The sequence below is a fragment of the Rhinolophus sinicus genome, chromosome 18 (assembly GCF_057876585.1).
Source record: "Rhinolophus sinicus isolate RSI-liver-muscle chromosome 18, RSI-T2T, whole genome shotgun sequence".
Classification (NCBI taxonomy): domain Eukaryota; kingdom Metazoa; phylum Chordata; class Mammalia; order Chiroptera; family Rhinolophidae; genus Rhinolophus; species Rhinolophus sinicus.
This window is the reverse complement of record NC_142518.1, coordinates 74,941,759-74,957,738: the sequence shown is the minus strand read 5'-3', so window position 1 is coordinate 74,957,738 and position 15,980 is coordinate 74,941,759. Positions and strand designations below refer to the sequence as shown.

General features: G+C 38.5%; 1 protein-coding gene across 5 annotated transcripts in view; it reads left to right on the top strand.

Moving 5' to 3' along the window:
- ACSL4 (acyl-CoA synthetase long chain family member 4) overlaps window positions 1–15,980 on the top strand; it is an 87,417-nt gene that overhangs the window by 35,452 nt on the left and 35,985 nt on the right. For 3 of the 5 annotated variants that reach the window (XM_019717909.3, XM_019717914.3, XM_019717913.3), the window contains exon 2: window positions 1,867–1,916. The exons of the other annotated variants lie outside the window; for them this stretch is intronic. The gene's annotated coding sequence lies outside the window, so the exon portion shown is untranslated. The remainder of the gene's footprint in view (window positions 1–1,866; window positions 1,917–15,980) is intronic. 5 annotated transcript variants of the gene reach the window in all.

The following is a 15,980-nucleotide window of genomic DNA, read 5'->3' as shown; positions in this document are numbered from 1 at the left end:
CAAAGTAGAAAATTAACTGTCTTAGTTAATACCAGCTAGTTAGTGCAGTGATTAGTTACATGGATGTTTGTTTTATGGCTTCCATTAGGGTGTCTAGATTAAAAAAAGTCAAGGGTTATTCTCATAATATGCAAGTAGTACTGAGTACTCTTGAATAGAAATAAAAGCACAGTTCTTCAGAAACATAATATCATACCCAGGGCACCCCAGTGGTGTTGAAATGTAAATAAGCAATATCAAATCACTAAAGGGCCTTATTTTACTGTTCTGTGTATTCATATAGTAAGTTGTTTTCTCTTGCATTGTCCAAAATATGTTAATCCTCAACTGTAAAATGACCTCTAAACCTTCACAAAACCGATCTGTATATTCCTTGAGGGAGGATGAAAATATCTCTAGGTTGCTACCTAAACCAGTGCTGTATTTGAATTTGGAAAGAGCCTTGCATTGTTTAAATGAAATTGTATCATTTTTCATTTTGATGGGAAAATAGCTAGGTGCCTGCAGGCATTTTGGGGGTGGGAATATCTGTATAGATTGACTGACTAGTTTCATGTTGTCAGATTTGTCTCTGTCTCTGAGTGTGGCTCCTAACCTGACTGGGGAATAAGAGGTACAAATAAAACTATTAAGAACATGACTCCTGCTTCTTGCATTAAAAAAATTTCATTGAGATATAGTTGACATATAACATTGTATAAGTGTAAAGTACACACCATATTGATTTAATACATTTATATATTTTAATATGATTACCACCTAGCTTTAGCTAACACTCTATCATGTCAGATAACTATCATTTCTTATCAGTGGTGAGGATATTTAAGATCTAGTCTCTTAGCAGTTTTGACATGCTGTATGTAACACAGTTTTGTTGACTATAATCACTAGCAGTATTTTAGATCTCCACTCATCTTCTGGTTGCAAATTTGTACCCTTTAACAGTATCTCCCCATTTCCCGTATCCCTCAGCCCCTGGTCACCACCATTCTACTCTGTTTTTATGCCTTCACCCTTTTTAAATTCCACGTATAAGTGATATACAGTATTTGTCTTTCTCTGGCTTATCTCATTAAGCATAATTCCCTCAACGTCCATCCATGTTGTTGTAAATGGTATTTCATCTTTTCTTACGGCAGAGTAGTATTCCACTGTGTATATATACCACATCTTCTTTATCCATTCATCTATCGAAGGGCACTTTGGTTGTTTCCATTTGTTGGCCACTATGAATAATGCTGCAATGAACGTAGGGGCACATATATGTTTATGAATAAATGTTTTCAAAAATTTTGGGTAGATACCCGGAAGAGAGATTGATGGATCATATGAATGGGTCATATGAGGAACCTCCACACTGCCTTCCATAGTGGCTGCACCAATTTACATTCCCACCAACAGTGCACAAGAGTTCCCTTTTCTCCACATCTTGGCCAACACTTGTTATTATTTATCTTGATGATAGCCTTTCTTACTGGTGTGAGGTGGTATCTCACTGCCATTTTGATTAGTGATGTTGAGCACCTTTTCATGTGCCTGATGCCATTTGTATGTCCTTTATGGAAAAATATCTATTAGTTCCTCTGCCTATTTTTTAATATTGCCATTTTACCATAGAGTTTGGACTACTGCTTTTGAGAGTCAGACTCAATTACTTTTCTGAGATCCTAATATCACTACTTCTAGTTAGACGCTCATCTCTAGTCATTTCTGGTTTTTCCTTTGGTACTTGGCTCATCATGAACTAAGGTGCACAGGTAATGTGAAATAACTTGAGGGTTTTTCTGTGTGTGTGTGTGTGTGTGTGTGTGTTTTAAAGGGGCTCTTTTCTCATGTCACTGTACCCATAAATGTCTCTTATTACAGATTGAAATCACAAAAGATACACGTGTTCTTAAGAGTAGAAGAGGAAATCTGTAAGTATTTGTCCTTAAAAAATTATAAACTTTAATTTTATCAGCTTTTGGAGAAAATTAACTGGCCATACTAACAGGCATCTTTACTTTTTTTATAGTAGAAAAAGCTTCTCAATATTTGTTTGTGTTAAAAAGACAGTATTTGGAAAAGTAATTGGTAAATTTTTCACCCTGTGTGACTCCTATAATTTAAACCATCTGTCAGTCATTTATAAAAGAGGAAGTGATAGTTAAAATCTAAATAAAATCTTTTTTCTTTGAGTAATACCAAAAAATGAAGTCACATATTGGAGTTCCAATCTTTTGAGTCTTACAGGTTGTGTGTGTCTTTGGCAAGCTATTTAGCTTCCCTTTGCCTCAATTACCTGATCTGTGAAATGGGCTTAATATAAGTAAGTGTCCAGTGAATGGTTCATTATTATTGAAGTCAAATCTGTAGTAGTGTATACTTTCCTCAATAAATTGAAGCTTATTCTAGTTAGTATTTCTCAAATCGATTGAAATATATTTCTGATCTTCCAAAATTTAAGTGTTTGCATTATGTTTCACTGAGGCACCTATTGTATTAGGTTGGTGCAAAAGTAATTGCGGTTTTTGCAATTTTTTTTTTTAAATCTTTTAAATCACAATTACTTTTGCACCAACCTAACAGACAATCATATAGAATAAAAGAAATATGACACAGCACCTAAAATTAGCATTGTAGTGTTTGAACTTTGAATTTTGAAAATTACCTAGTCTAGTAGTTCCCAAACACTGATTTTTTAATGTTATTTTAGTAACAGTATTATTTTGTTTCTTAATTTTTTTTTATTGGGGAATATTGGGGAACAGTGTGTTTCTCCAGGGCCCATCAGCTCCAAGTCTTTGTCCTTCAGTTTAGTTGTGGAGGGCGCAGCTCAGCTCCAAGTCCAGTTGCCGTTTTCAATCTTTAGTTGCAGGGGGCACAGCCCACCATCCGATGTGGGAATGGAACCGGCAACCTTGTTGCTGAGCCATCTGGCTGCCCCTCGAGCAGCTCAGTGGCAGCTCATTGTCTTCAATCTAGTAGTGAAGGGCACAGCTCACTGGCCAATGTGGGAATCGAACTGGCAACCCTGTTGTTCAGAGCTAGTGCTCTAACCAACTGAGTTATCCCACTGCCCCCCAAACACTGATTTTTAGACTAGTGCTGGCAGTGAATAGTTTTTATCAGTTCATGTTGAAGTGAGGAAAATAAGGACAACAGGCCATGAGTTTTTTAAAGCTAAGCTTTTTCCATTTAAAGGATTACTTCTTATTTTAAGAGAGATCCTTCTAATTTGGGGGAGTTAAACATGTTCTGTATCTTATGAAATAATGGTAGTTTTTTTTTTTTTTTTTTTTTTTTTAATGTCCATGCCAGGCAAAAAAATTGACAGCTGTTATTCCCCTCACCATCCTTTCTTTATAAAAGTTTTGCTTGACTGTGATATCTTAAAATCTAAATCCAATTTTCTCATTTTACAGATGAGGAAACAGACTAGGAGTTACTTAATTTGTTTCAGGTCTTATAGCTCAGCAAGCTTGCTGAACCAGGACGAAAGCCCTGCATATGATGCTGCCTCTCTCGTATTTCTGGTCTTCTGAGAATTGCTTTCATTATAATAGGTTATGCACTTGAAGCAGAAGCTCTAGTAGTTTGTATGTGCTAGTAACTATTTTTGAAATGCAAGTATGAAGAAATTTGAGAGACTTAATATTCTTGTGTCACTGAGCGCTCAAGTCTACGGATTAACCTGCATTAGAAAAACCTTAAATATGTCCAAAGATTTTTATCAGCAGGCCAGAATTAGGTATCTCTAAATTCAGCTACTTAGGCAACATGCTACCCCATGATTGACAATATCAATAAGGTTAGTGAGTCCTTTGGGAAATAGACAATAGTGTCATTATGAGGGCAGTAGTATTCAGGCTTCTAACTTATTTACCCACAGAGTCTGCTTCATCATGTGCACTCCCTCCCTCTCCCTCCCTCCCTCCCTCCCTCCCTCCCTCCCCCCCTCCCCCTACTCTCTCTTTCTTTGTCAGGCTTCTAAACTTGTTTACCCAGAGAGTCTGCTTAATCATATTCTCTCTCCCCTGTCACACACACACTTATACAGATAGATAAACATTTATAACAGTTGGCCTGCAGCCCATCTAGATGTGTAAGAGAAATAACTACCAAGGTGAAGAAGTAGGAGTTGCCAGAAGCATTAGCAAGAACATCTAGCTAATTGTGTTCATGAGTTTACAGCCATTTTGGAGTGTCTGCGACACTTTAGATACTCCATTAGCATATTTTTGCCTTTGCTAACCAAAAATACACTTCAAAACAGAAATACCTGATTCCCTTATCTCCCTTGCCTCACTCATCTTACTGAAGCACACCTGGGCCAGGTAAACAATTGAACGTGAAGAGAGAAGAGAATGGAAAGTTTCCTCCCCATCCCTAACATGGAGACATTAACTCTTGGAGTACTTTTCCATGGCTTCTGGTGTTTGGTTCCATGTGCCTTCCTTCTTTAGTTAAGAATTCTTTCATTTCTGAAACATCAGACACACCCATAATGAAGTGTTAAAAATAAAAATACATTTTGAATTATCTCCTGTCTTTGGAATATCTGTGCCCTTCTTTACGAGCACAAATATTTGAGTGTTAATTGAATGACCATAAGATTTCCATTTTCAGTAGATTTATCAGTCTCTGAGTTCTTTTATTAGTCTCACTTATAAGGTGTATTGATACTGAAGAGCAGAGTGAGGTTTTCCCCCAAAAAACTATGACACAGTTTCACATTATGGTGGCCAGGTAGCTGACTTATTTGTTGTGCTGACTTATTAGGCCATTTTGTAAGAAATGGTTTAAGACAACATTGTTGCATAGTTTTAAGAAGGACTGGGAAACAACATTAGCAAGAACTAACCTGTTAAATTGGATTTCCTCTAGCAAACTTAGAGGGTAGGTCATGTGGCAAAAAGTTACAGTTGCTAAAATTCTCCCCGTAGCACAAATATATTCCGGTGGGAAGTATTACTGCTAGTGACAGATTTTTTTTTTTCAACCTGTTAAACATGGTTTGCAGCCCACAGTTGTGTTACTTGATTATAATAAATAGGTAAGATGACAGGAGATAGATATAGCCTGTACAATAGTCCCACCTTATCTGCAGGGGATATGTTCCAAAACCTCCAATGAATGCCTGAAACTGCAGATAGTACCAAACCCTATACATACATTATGTTTTTTTCCTACACATACTCATGATAAAGTTTAATTTATAAATTAGGCACAGCAAAAGATTAACAATAGCTAATAATAAAATAGGACAATTGTAACAAAATAAGTGTTGCTCGAACACAAGCACGGTGACAGTAAATCTGATAACCGAGGCAGCCACTCAGTGACTAATGGTCAGGTAGCATTTACAGTGTGGAGATGCTGGACAAAGGGAAGATTCATATCCTGGGCAGGAAGTAGCAAGAAGGTGTATGATTTCATCACGTTACTCAGAATGGCACACAATTTAAAAATTTATGAACTGTTTATTTCTGTACCTTTCCATTGAATATTTTCAGACCATGGTTGACTGTGGGTAACTGAAACTTTAGAAGCAAAACCACGGATAAGGGGAACTACTGTATATTCCTCACTTGAACAAAACACATTTATTGTAACTATAAGTTAATTTTAAGATTTCGGTAAGCCAGTTCTTTTTTATAAACTTATGTTAAAATCATCGCTGTGTTCCCATAGAGAAAAAAAATACCCAGGAAATTGAAGACTTTACAGACAAAATTAAAATCTACACCATGGTGCACTGGGTCATCTTAATTTAGCAGCAAGATTTTGTCTGTATGGACACATAACAGTTACTCTTTAGCAGCAGCTGTAGAACATTGAAATTGCCATTGTGCTGTCTGCTCTCCTTTTATAGCACTGAACCCTTTATTTTTATCTCCAAACACATAACTCCAAAAACTTAATTTTCTCTCTTTTTCATGATGTCTAATAAAGTTGGATTGTAACATCATGCTTTGTCAGTAGGTGCCACTTCTAGCATGATTTAATCCTTAAAATTCCTGAAATGTCATCTTTGGATTAAATCATATACAACTAACTCCTGGCTTTAGAAAGTTACGTGTTTAAAAATCAAATATGGGAGGGTCAATCCCTTCTACTGACATGCTAACAGCAACCAAGGCTCAACTACAACAGGAGGGCACACACGACTCACGCAAGGGACACAGCTAGAGCACCTGGCTCAGGTGACCAGGGAGACTACACCACTGGATCCCACAAGACACCTACTACCTAAGGCCACTCTACTAAGACCGGGAGACATGGCAGCCCTACCTAATACATAGAAACAAACACAGGGAGGCAGCCAAAGTGGGGAGACAAAGAAACATGTCCCAAATAAAAGAACAGAACAAAGCTCCAGAAAAAGAAATAAACAAAATGGAGACAAGCGATCTATCAGACACAGAGTTCCAAACACTGGCTATAAAGAGGGTCAGTGATCTCAGGGAGAACTTCAGTAAAGAGGTAGGAAACATAAAAATGGAGCTAGAAAACATAAAAAAGAACCAGCCAGAAATAAAGAATATAATAACGGAAATGAAGAATACAGGGACTCAACAGTAGATTAGATGAAGCAGAGGATCAAATTAGCAACTTAGAAGATAAGGTAGCAGAAAACACCCAGTCATAACAGCAAAAAGAATAAAGAATACAAAAAAATGAGGAGAGTTTAAGGGGCCTGTGGGACAACATCAAGTGTACCAACATTCGCATCATAGGGGTACTGGAAGGAGAAGAGAGAGCAAGGAATTGAAAACCTATTTGAAGAAATAATGAGAGAAAACTTCCTTAACCTGGCAAAGGAAATAGATATACAAGCCCAGAAAGCAAAGAGAGACCCAAACAAGATGAACCCAAAGAGGCCCACACCGAGACACTTCATAATTAAAATGCCAAAGGTTAAAGATAGAGAATCTTAAAAGCAGCAAGAGAAAAGTAGTTACCTACAAGGGAGCTCCCATAAGACTGTCAAGACAAAACAAACAAACAAACAAACAAAAACTTTGCAGGCAGAAGGGATTGGCAGGAAATATTCAAAGTGATGAACAGCAAGGACCTACAACCATGATTATTCTACCCAGCAAAGCTGTCATTTAGAATCGAAGGACAGATAACGAGCTTCCCAGACAAAAAGCTAAAGGAGTTCATCACCACCAAACCAGTATTACAAGAAATGTTAGAGGGACTTCTTTAAGAGGAAGAAGAAAACAAAGAAGATAAAAAATATGAACAATGAGATGGCAATCACTATGTATCGATCAGCAATTACTTTAAGTGTAAATGGATTAAATGCTCTGATCAAAAATACAGGGTGGCTGAATGGATAAGAAAACAAGACCCTTACATATGCTGTCTACAAGAGACTCACTTCAGATCAAAAGGCACACACAGACTGAAAGTAAAGGGTTGGAAAAAGGTATTTCATGAAAATGGAAACAAAAAAATAGCTGAGGTAGTGATACTTATACCAGACAGAATAGACTTTAAAACAAAGGCTATAGCAAGAGACAGAAGGACCCAGTAACCCCACTTATGGTTATTTATCCGAAGAATCCCAAAACACTATTTCAAGAAGACGTGCATCCATATGTTCATTGCAGCATTGTTTACAACGGCCAAGATGTGGAGGCCACCTGGGTGTTTGTCAGTGGATGAATGGATAAAGAGGAGATGGTACATATATACAATGGAATATTGCTTAGCCATGCATGAGAATGGGTTCTTGCCATCCCCAGAGACATGGATGGACCTGGAGGGTATTGTGCCTAGTGGAGTATGTCAGACAGAGAAAGACAGGTGCAATGTGATTTTGCTTATACGTGGAATGTAAAGAACAAAACCAAAACAGAAACACCCATAGATACAGAGAACATTTTGATGGTTATCAGATGGGAGTGGGGTTGGGGGTGAGTGAGAAAGGGGGAGGAATTAACAAGTGCAAATTGGTTGTTACACAGTTGTCATGGGGATGTAAAGTAAAGCATAGGGAATATAGTCAATGATATGGTAATAACTATGTATAGTGCCGGGTGGGTACTAGACTAGTCAGAGGGATCACTTCTTAAATTATATAAATGTCCAACCACTATGCTATACACCTGAAATTAATATATAATAATATTGAATGCCAAAATAAAGTGTTAAAAAAACAAAAATCAAGTATGTTGTGAAAATGAGGAAATGGATGTACATAATGCATGTGAAGTGTGTAGGCAGCAACATTGTCTCCTAGATCTTCTCATTTCAACACATATAGATAGGATCCCAATTATACCATTCTGTGACCTAGAAAAAACATCTGATGCATGCTGGGAATGGTCGTAAGGCGTTATGGGAGGGAACTTGTGCTATAGAGCATGAAAGAACATCTTCAACATGGCAGCTGAGATGCTTTTTTTACTGGGAAAAGCTGGGAGGAGACTGGCAAGATGGCGACTTCAGGAGTTAATACCTCTCCAGGTGGTGAAGTAAACAGGTTTGATTAATCTTGTTAGAGACACACCCAAAGATTAGTTATCTTTGTGAGACACTTCTAGTCAAAATAGCCAGGCACAGGTGCATTGTGTCGGTATAGGGTATCTGTATATTCACCCTAGGTTTTTGTTTTGCCTTTTTTCAGTTTTCAAATGTATGTATCATAATTGCTGTATACCAGGTTTAACGTTTGATTGTATAAGCTATTTCATATTGATTAGATTGGTCTACCAATTTGAGTTAGATGAGACTGACAAGGGGCAGACTGATGTATATTTCACATGATTATTCAGTCTTGTAGTCTGATAGCAAAAAATCCTGCTAGCTACTCTTAATGCCTTTTATTTTGTTAAAATATGACGTTTTTAAATTTTAATATTAGCATAAAGTTAATTATGTTGTAATATAGCTCCTGGAAAGTTTGATTTCATTAACTAAACGCAAGCATTCTTTTTTTAAACATCATGTTTGAGCTTTCTCCTGTGTTTTAAAATCATTTGGAATTTTTTAATGTGTGAAAGAAAATAGGATTTTTTAAAAAGCACCCCTCCCCTTTACAAAAGTCTTGATGGTGCAACATTCGTGTAGAAACATGATCTTTTAAAGTACAACAGGTATGGTTATCTATTTAACCTCTTGGAACTTTTATAGTCGTTTTCTGATTTAATATTTAGTAGATAACAGCTAATCCTTTTCAGAAAGCAAATTTTCTCTTTATTTGGTATTTAAATTACCCTTACATGATGTGTGACTTGAAAATGTGATTTCTTAAAGTAGCACTGACACAGCTAATCATTGCTTTTCAAATTTTTACATTTTAATAAGGTCTTCTGTCAAGGACAGATGAATTCAATTTGTCCTTACTGCATGTTTCACCCTGGCAGATGCATGGATCCTTGCTTGGTTTAGTCCATTTTCTAAAACTTTTGAAAAATTGTCTTGGCATTATATAACTTCAATTAGTTTTTCTCTTTCATTCTTAAATTGTTGTTGTGTCACTTGCTTCTGGGGGTGATGATTTTTCCTTTTAAATTCAGTCTTTAATCAGTATATATAGTATTTGTTTACTTTGTATACTGGAGCTTAATTTATTACTAATGCTTTTTGTTTTTAACCTATCTCAGAATGTTTGAAGTAACTGGAATGAAATAGTTAACATTACACTTAACCTCAAAACAAAATATAAAATAAAATTTCATCTGATTTTTCCCTAAACTTTCGAGGACTTACTGGATACCTAAGGGACTTTTTTCCCCCTATAAAAATGCCTTAGGATGTAGGACAAAATCAGTGCTCAAAATTTTTGCCAGGATTTCTTTAATACGCAAAATTTGCCAATTTCACCTCTTTAGATTGTACCAGTATGACCAGGGTCACAGACAGTATATAGTAGTACCTTGGTTTTTGAACGTCTCTGTTGATGAACATTTCAGTTTACGAACACTGTAAACCTGGAAGTAAATGCTTTGGTTTTCAAACACGCCTTGGAAGTCGAACATGTCTCGCAGCTTCCTCTGAGTGCAAGATCCTGAGGCCTAGTTGTCAGCTGTTTTCAAACGTTTCAGAACTCAAATGGTCTTCCAGAACGGATTACATTAGAAAACCGAGGTACCACTGTCGCTGAAAGTATGGACTTTAAAATCAGGTAGCCCTGGGTCAAAATCAGGTAGCCCTGGGTCAAAAATCCCTACTTAGTATGTTATCTTGGACAAATTATTTATCCTAGCTGAGACTGTTGCATCAGAGTAACATGAGGGTGCTAACTTAAATGGGTTCCAGAAGGATTGAATGAGATAATGTGTCTAAAGACTGAGCACAGTGCCTAGCCCATGGTAAATGCCCAATAAGTGGTTATTAATATGGTTTCCGTAGGGAATGGTAAACAGCAGTAGGACGATTAATTAGCCCATCATTGAAGATGATGTCCTGCCCTTTTCTGGCTCATATAGAAACGAATGCATTACTTTGTTTCAGGGAAACAAAACTCAGAGTTCACGCCCTACTAATAGTGGGACAGCAGTGTCACTCTTCATACACGGAAGGACAGCATGCCTTTGTGAAAGTCATCCATAAAAAAGCACATAGTACAAACTGTATAACCCTCATGCTTTTATAACACAAATTATTACCGTCTGTGCAACACGCAGTTTATCCAGTTTTCTGTTTTTTATTAACTATTAACGCAACTAAAAACATGTTCAAATTTATTTTAAGTACCAGGGATTGTAAGAGTATAGCATTTCCTGGAATGTCAGCATGAACAGTGATTTTTTTGAAAGATGACTCAGGTTGGTTGCCTTCAGGCTGTTGCACTTGCATATATTTTTTCTTCATAGTTTCAGAGTAATTCCACATACATTCTTATTTCAGTCAAATTTATTGAACAGTTAACACATGGAGGTACTGTTGTAGTCACTGAGGATTCAGCAGCAAACAATAAACTCTGCCCCAGGGAGCTTATGTTCTAATGGGGACATTGCTAATAAACATGAAAAATACAGCATATGATGCATTAGTGATGAGTGCTAAGGAGAAAAATAAAGTGAGAAAGGGATTGGAAATGTTGGGGTGCAATTTTAGTGAGAGTGGCTGGAGAAGGCCTCACTGCGGAGGTGATATTTGAGTTAAGTCAAAAAAGAAGGGAAAGATTAAGCTATGCAGGTATCTTGGAAGAACATTCCAGGCAGAGAGAATAGCATGTACAAAGGTCCAGAGGCAGGGTTATGCTTGATGTGTCCCAGAAACAGCTAGGGACAAGTGGGAGGGTAGTAGAATGAGCCAGAGGAGAGTATACTAGGAGTTGAAGTCAGATACTTAAAGCTAGGTGTGAGTTCTGTAGCCTCCTAGTTCATGGTAAGCACTAGCTTTTCTTCTTGAATGAGTCATGTGAGGATTCTTGGAAAGGTTTTGAGCAGGTGGATGACATAGTCTAACTTACATTTTAACTGGAGCACTCTGGCTGCCGAGTTTAGAATTTACTATAAAAGTGGAAGCAGGGAGATCAGACTGACTATTGCATTTATTCAGGTAACATGATAATGGGCTGAACCAGGATGGTAGCAGTGGAGGTGGTGAGGAGTAGTCGAGTTTGATATCTGTTTTGTAAGTAGAGCGAGTAGGATTTGCTAATGAGTTGGGTGTGGAATTTGTGAGAAAGCAGAGTGAAGGTCAATCTGAGGTTTTTGGTCAAAAGCAACTGTAATTTACAGAGATGGGCACAACTGAGTGAAAAAGGTTTGTGCAGGATGATCAGTGGCTCAGTTGTGAACATATTAAGTTTGAGGTACTTAACTGATGCGGTATCTAAATGGATCTGTTGAGGAAACAGTTGCATATGCAAATCTGGTGTTTAAGGGAGACCAGGCTATGGAGAGAAATTTGGAAGTCATCAGCATATACGAGGGGTGCCAAAAAAATGTATAGAAGTGGACACTTTGGTCAATGTTGCTCAAGCATACATTGTAGTTCACCATATTCAGAAGTGTCTGGACACTGATGGTAACCACTTTGAGCACCTCTTGTAATTGCAGAAGTCAAACGTGACTTGTATTCATCTTTTGTTATCAGTATATATTGAGTATTACAATTTTAATAGTTTTCCTTTCTTAAAACGTGTATATATTTTTGGCACCCTTTGTATGAGGTGCCAAAAATATATAAAGCTGTGAGACTAAATGAGATCACTGGGAGTGAGTGTAGATAAAGAAGAGGAGAGGCTCAGGGACTGAGCACTGTAGCCTTTAGAGGTCAGGGAGATGAGGAAGAAGCAGCAAAAGAGACTGAGAAGGAATGGCCAGGAAAGAGGGAAGGAAACCTGAAGAACGTGATCTCTTGGAAGCCAAGTGAAGAAGTTTCAAGCAGGAAAAGAGGGGTCAACTGTGTTAAAGGATGCTGGTGGGCCGGGGAGATGGGGACTGAGCTTTTTAAGTGACCTTGGTGGCATCTTTGACAGCATGGAAGTCATTGGTGACTTTAATCATAGCAATGTGGGGGAATGGTGGGGGGCAAAAGCCTGAGTGTCGTGGGTTCGAGAGAAAATAGGAGCAGAGAAGTGGGAGACAGCACAGACCATTCTTTTAAGGAGTCCTAAAGAGGAGGAAAAGATATGGGGCTGTAGCCAGAGAAGAACGTACAAGAAAGAGGATGGTGGTGGTTATATTAGAGAGAGAGAGAGAGAGAGAGAGAGAGAGAGTGTGTGTTTGATTTTTGGCTCTCAGACTGATTTTCATAAAACAAATCTTATAATGTTACTCCCTTGATTACAGAATTCAGTGGTTCACCAGCAATTCCTTAGCAGGGCGTATTGGCTTGCTTCTTCCTACTAGTTCTGCCTCTATCTGCTCTCAGGGAATGGTTTTTAAAATGAAAGAAATCATAGCCCATTATAATGCTGATAGGAATAATTCAGTAGAGCAGGAAACATTAATGAGGCAAGAGAGGGGGGGAATTGCTAGAACAGCACCTCCAGGTCCTTTCTGTAGAGACAAAGCACCCCTGTGCATTAGTGATGGGGTTGCCCTTAGCTGGGAGCATTACCAGTTCAGTCATTGTCACAGGAGTGAAAAAAGCATGTGACCATAGATGCCAGTAGAAGGGTAGACACAGCAGTGGGAATGTGTGGAAGTTCTCTTCAGACTTTTTCAGTTTTATCAGCAAAATAGTAAGCGATGTCAGCAGCTTACTACTGGAGTGTTGGTCTGGGAGAGAGAAGAAAGTATGGCCAGTGCATGGACTAGTGCAATGCAGTATGGCCTCCTGGAGGGAGCGATCACAGATTTCAGGGGACAATTCAGCATAGTCAGGTTTTTCTCCAGCCAAATTTAGGTATGTGCGTACAAATGCAGATTGAGTGAATTGGATTTAACCAGGTCGTGGTTTAGCCGAGAATTACAACAAAGTGAGAGAGAGGCGAGAGAGCTGAGCATGTATTGCAGAAACTGATTATTATTATTGTCCATGGAATTTAAGCTGGATAAGATGAAGGATTCTCTCCCAACAATACCATGCTACCACAAGCAATATTCCTGTTTCTCACGTGATGCCACTGACACAGAGCTTTTCAGTTTGAGGCCATGTAACCTGTTCAAGGTCACACTTCATAGCAGATACTGAAGTTAGAACCCATGTCTCCTAACTCAGTTTCACCCACTTATCACCCAGGATATCAGACATTCTCTTCTTTAGAGACCAATTCATTTTCCCATAATGCAATAGCAGGGTATTTAATCTTTTTTATTTATTTAAGATTTTATTGGGGAAGGGGAACAGGACTTTACTGGGGAACAGTGTATACTTCCAGGACTTTTTTCCAAGTCAAGTTGTTGTCCTTTCAATCTTAGTTGTGGAGGGTGCTGTTCAGCTTCAAGTTGTCCTTTCAGTCTTAGTTGTGGAGGGCGCAGCTCAGCTCCAGGTCCAGTTGCCGTTTTCTACTTGCAGGGAGCGCAGCCCACCATCCCTTGCGGGAGTCGAACCAGCAACCTTGTGGTTGAGAGCCTGCGCTCCAACCAACTGAGCCATCTGGGAGGCAGCTCAGTTCAAGGTGCTGTGTTCAATCTTAGTTGCAGGGTCAGAGCCCATCATCCCTTGCGGGACTCGAGGAGTCGAACCAGCAACCTTGTGGTTGAGAGCCCACTGGCCCATGTGGGAATTTAACCGGCAGCCTTCGGAGTTAGGAGCACGGAGCTCCAACCGCCTGAGCCACCAGGCCGGCCCCAAGGGTATTTAATCTTGAGTCACCAAATCATCATATGCATGTGTCCCTTAGAGCATAGCTACAATCTAGTAAAGTTAACTCTGAAATAATTCTGTTTTCCCCTTGACTTGGATCACAAAAGTGGAGCAGCACTTTACACAGAGAGCATTAATGTCTGCGGTACTGCTTGCTGTGGTTCAGTTCCATCCTGCACTGTTCTGCACACATCCGTTTGCTCATCCACTTGTCTCTCTGATAGGACTGTCCTCATTTCCCAGTCTTCACCCTCTCCTTTTGCAAACATTTGCATCCTTCACATCCAAATCAAATGGTTTGTTTTTTTGAAACTTTTCTGGATGGTTCTATTTCCTCTCTCTTTTTCTTTTACCCCAAACTGAATGCAGTTCCCCCCGCCCTCTTTTGAATAAAGTACCTTTAGCATTTTATTTTTGCTTCTCTTATGGGATTTATCATACTATATGTTATGTATTTGTGAACTGATGTCCCTTCCATATATATATGAATACACATATACATGCACGCATGCATATAAAGAATTCAGGGCATGCTCTATTCATCTTTATAGTAAGTGCTCAAAACTTACACATAGTATGTATTCAAGTCTTTTTCCCCCCAATGAATTTATCAACAGACGTGAGTGTAACCCTAGAAAACTTTTGACAAGGAAGGATTTTAAGATGATAGGCAAAAATGGGCAGAGACTGTCTGGTATGCTTGAAATAGCACCAGACTTGGGGTGGACCTCAGTTACAATTTGTACTGTCCCTCATTTGCTCCTTTGTGAATAAGGGATCAGACAATACCAGTGGTTCAAATACTCAGTTCAACTGGAGGTTCCAAGGAGTGCCTTCAGGGGCTGTCACAACCTCCCCTACCAAAGCAACTCTCCCTTTTAAAAAAAAATCTATACTTGGGTTTTCATGTCCCTATAAGTTTTTATTCAAATGGATGACCCTCACCACCACCAGAAAATTTGAAAACCTTGACTCAGTGATCTCGCTGATCTCTCCTCACCCGAATGTTCTTCAAGCCTTGTCTACGTGTGTATGCACACACACACACACACACACACACACACACACGTATGTGTGTCTGTCCTATGAGGATTGAGGAGAAGATATTTCCCTCCCTCCAAGGTTTGTGGCAAACGTGTAAAAGATTAAGTGTGTATAACAAGATTAAGTGAATGGCTACAAAACATATAATACAGTTTAAATCCAACTAGATTGTAAAGCCGTTCAAAGGCTGTCTTCCATTTATTTGTATATCTTCAGCCCCAAGTCTGACAATTTCTCAAGTGAGAGTGAAGTGGTACTCATCCCTTAGGGGCTTCTATCAATTTGAAGATGTTTGCCTTCTAGTATTGCCCCTGAGAATTTATATGTTGAAATAAGTATTATTTCATTTTGAATTAATTTCTTTTTGGTATTCATTTAAAAAAAAAATGTGTGTAGGTAATCTGTGACTATCCTTTAAAGTTTATAAAGGAGTGTTATAAAATATTTTGTTAAGAAAGAGGAGTTGGGTTTGATAGGGTTGAGAACTACTGGACTGCTCTATGCTTATATGCTTAGATGTTTGGAAATAATGGAATAATGAAGGATCAGAATGAGTGGTAGACATTTCAAGTGATGGAGGAAATTAGAGAAAGGAAAGATTTGTGGATTTGTGTAGTCGTGAAATGTCTGTTGAAGAAGAGGATCGTTAGAGGGGATCTTGCATATTGAGGACCAGGCGCTGTGATATACACTTGACATACCTTATCTTGAAGAAGTAAATGACCGGGCTTGTT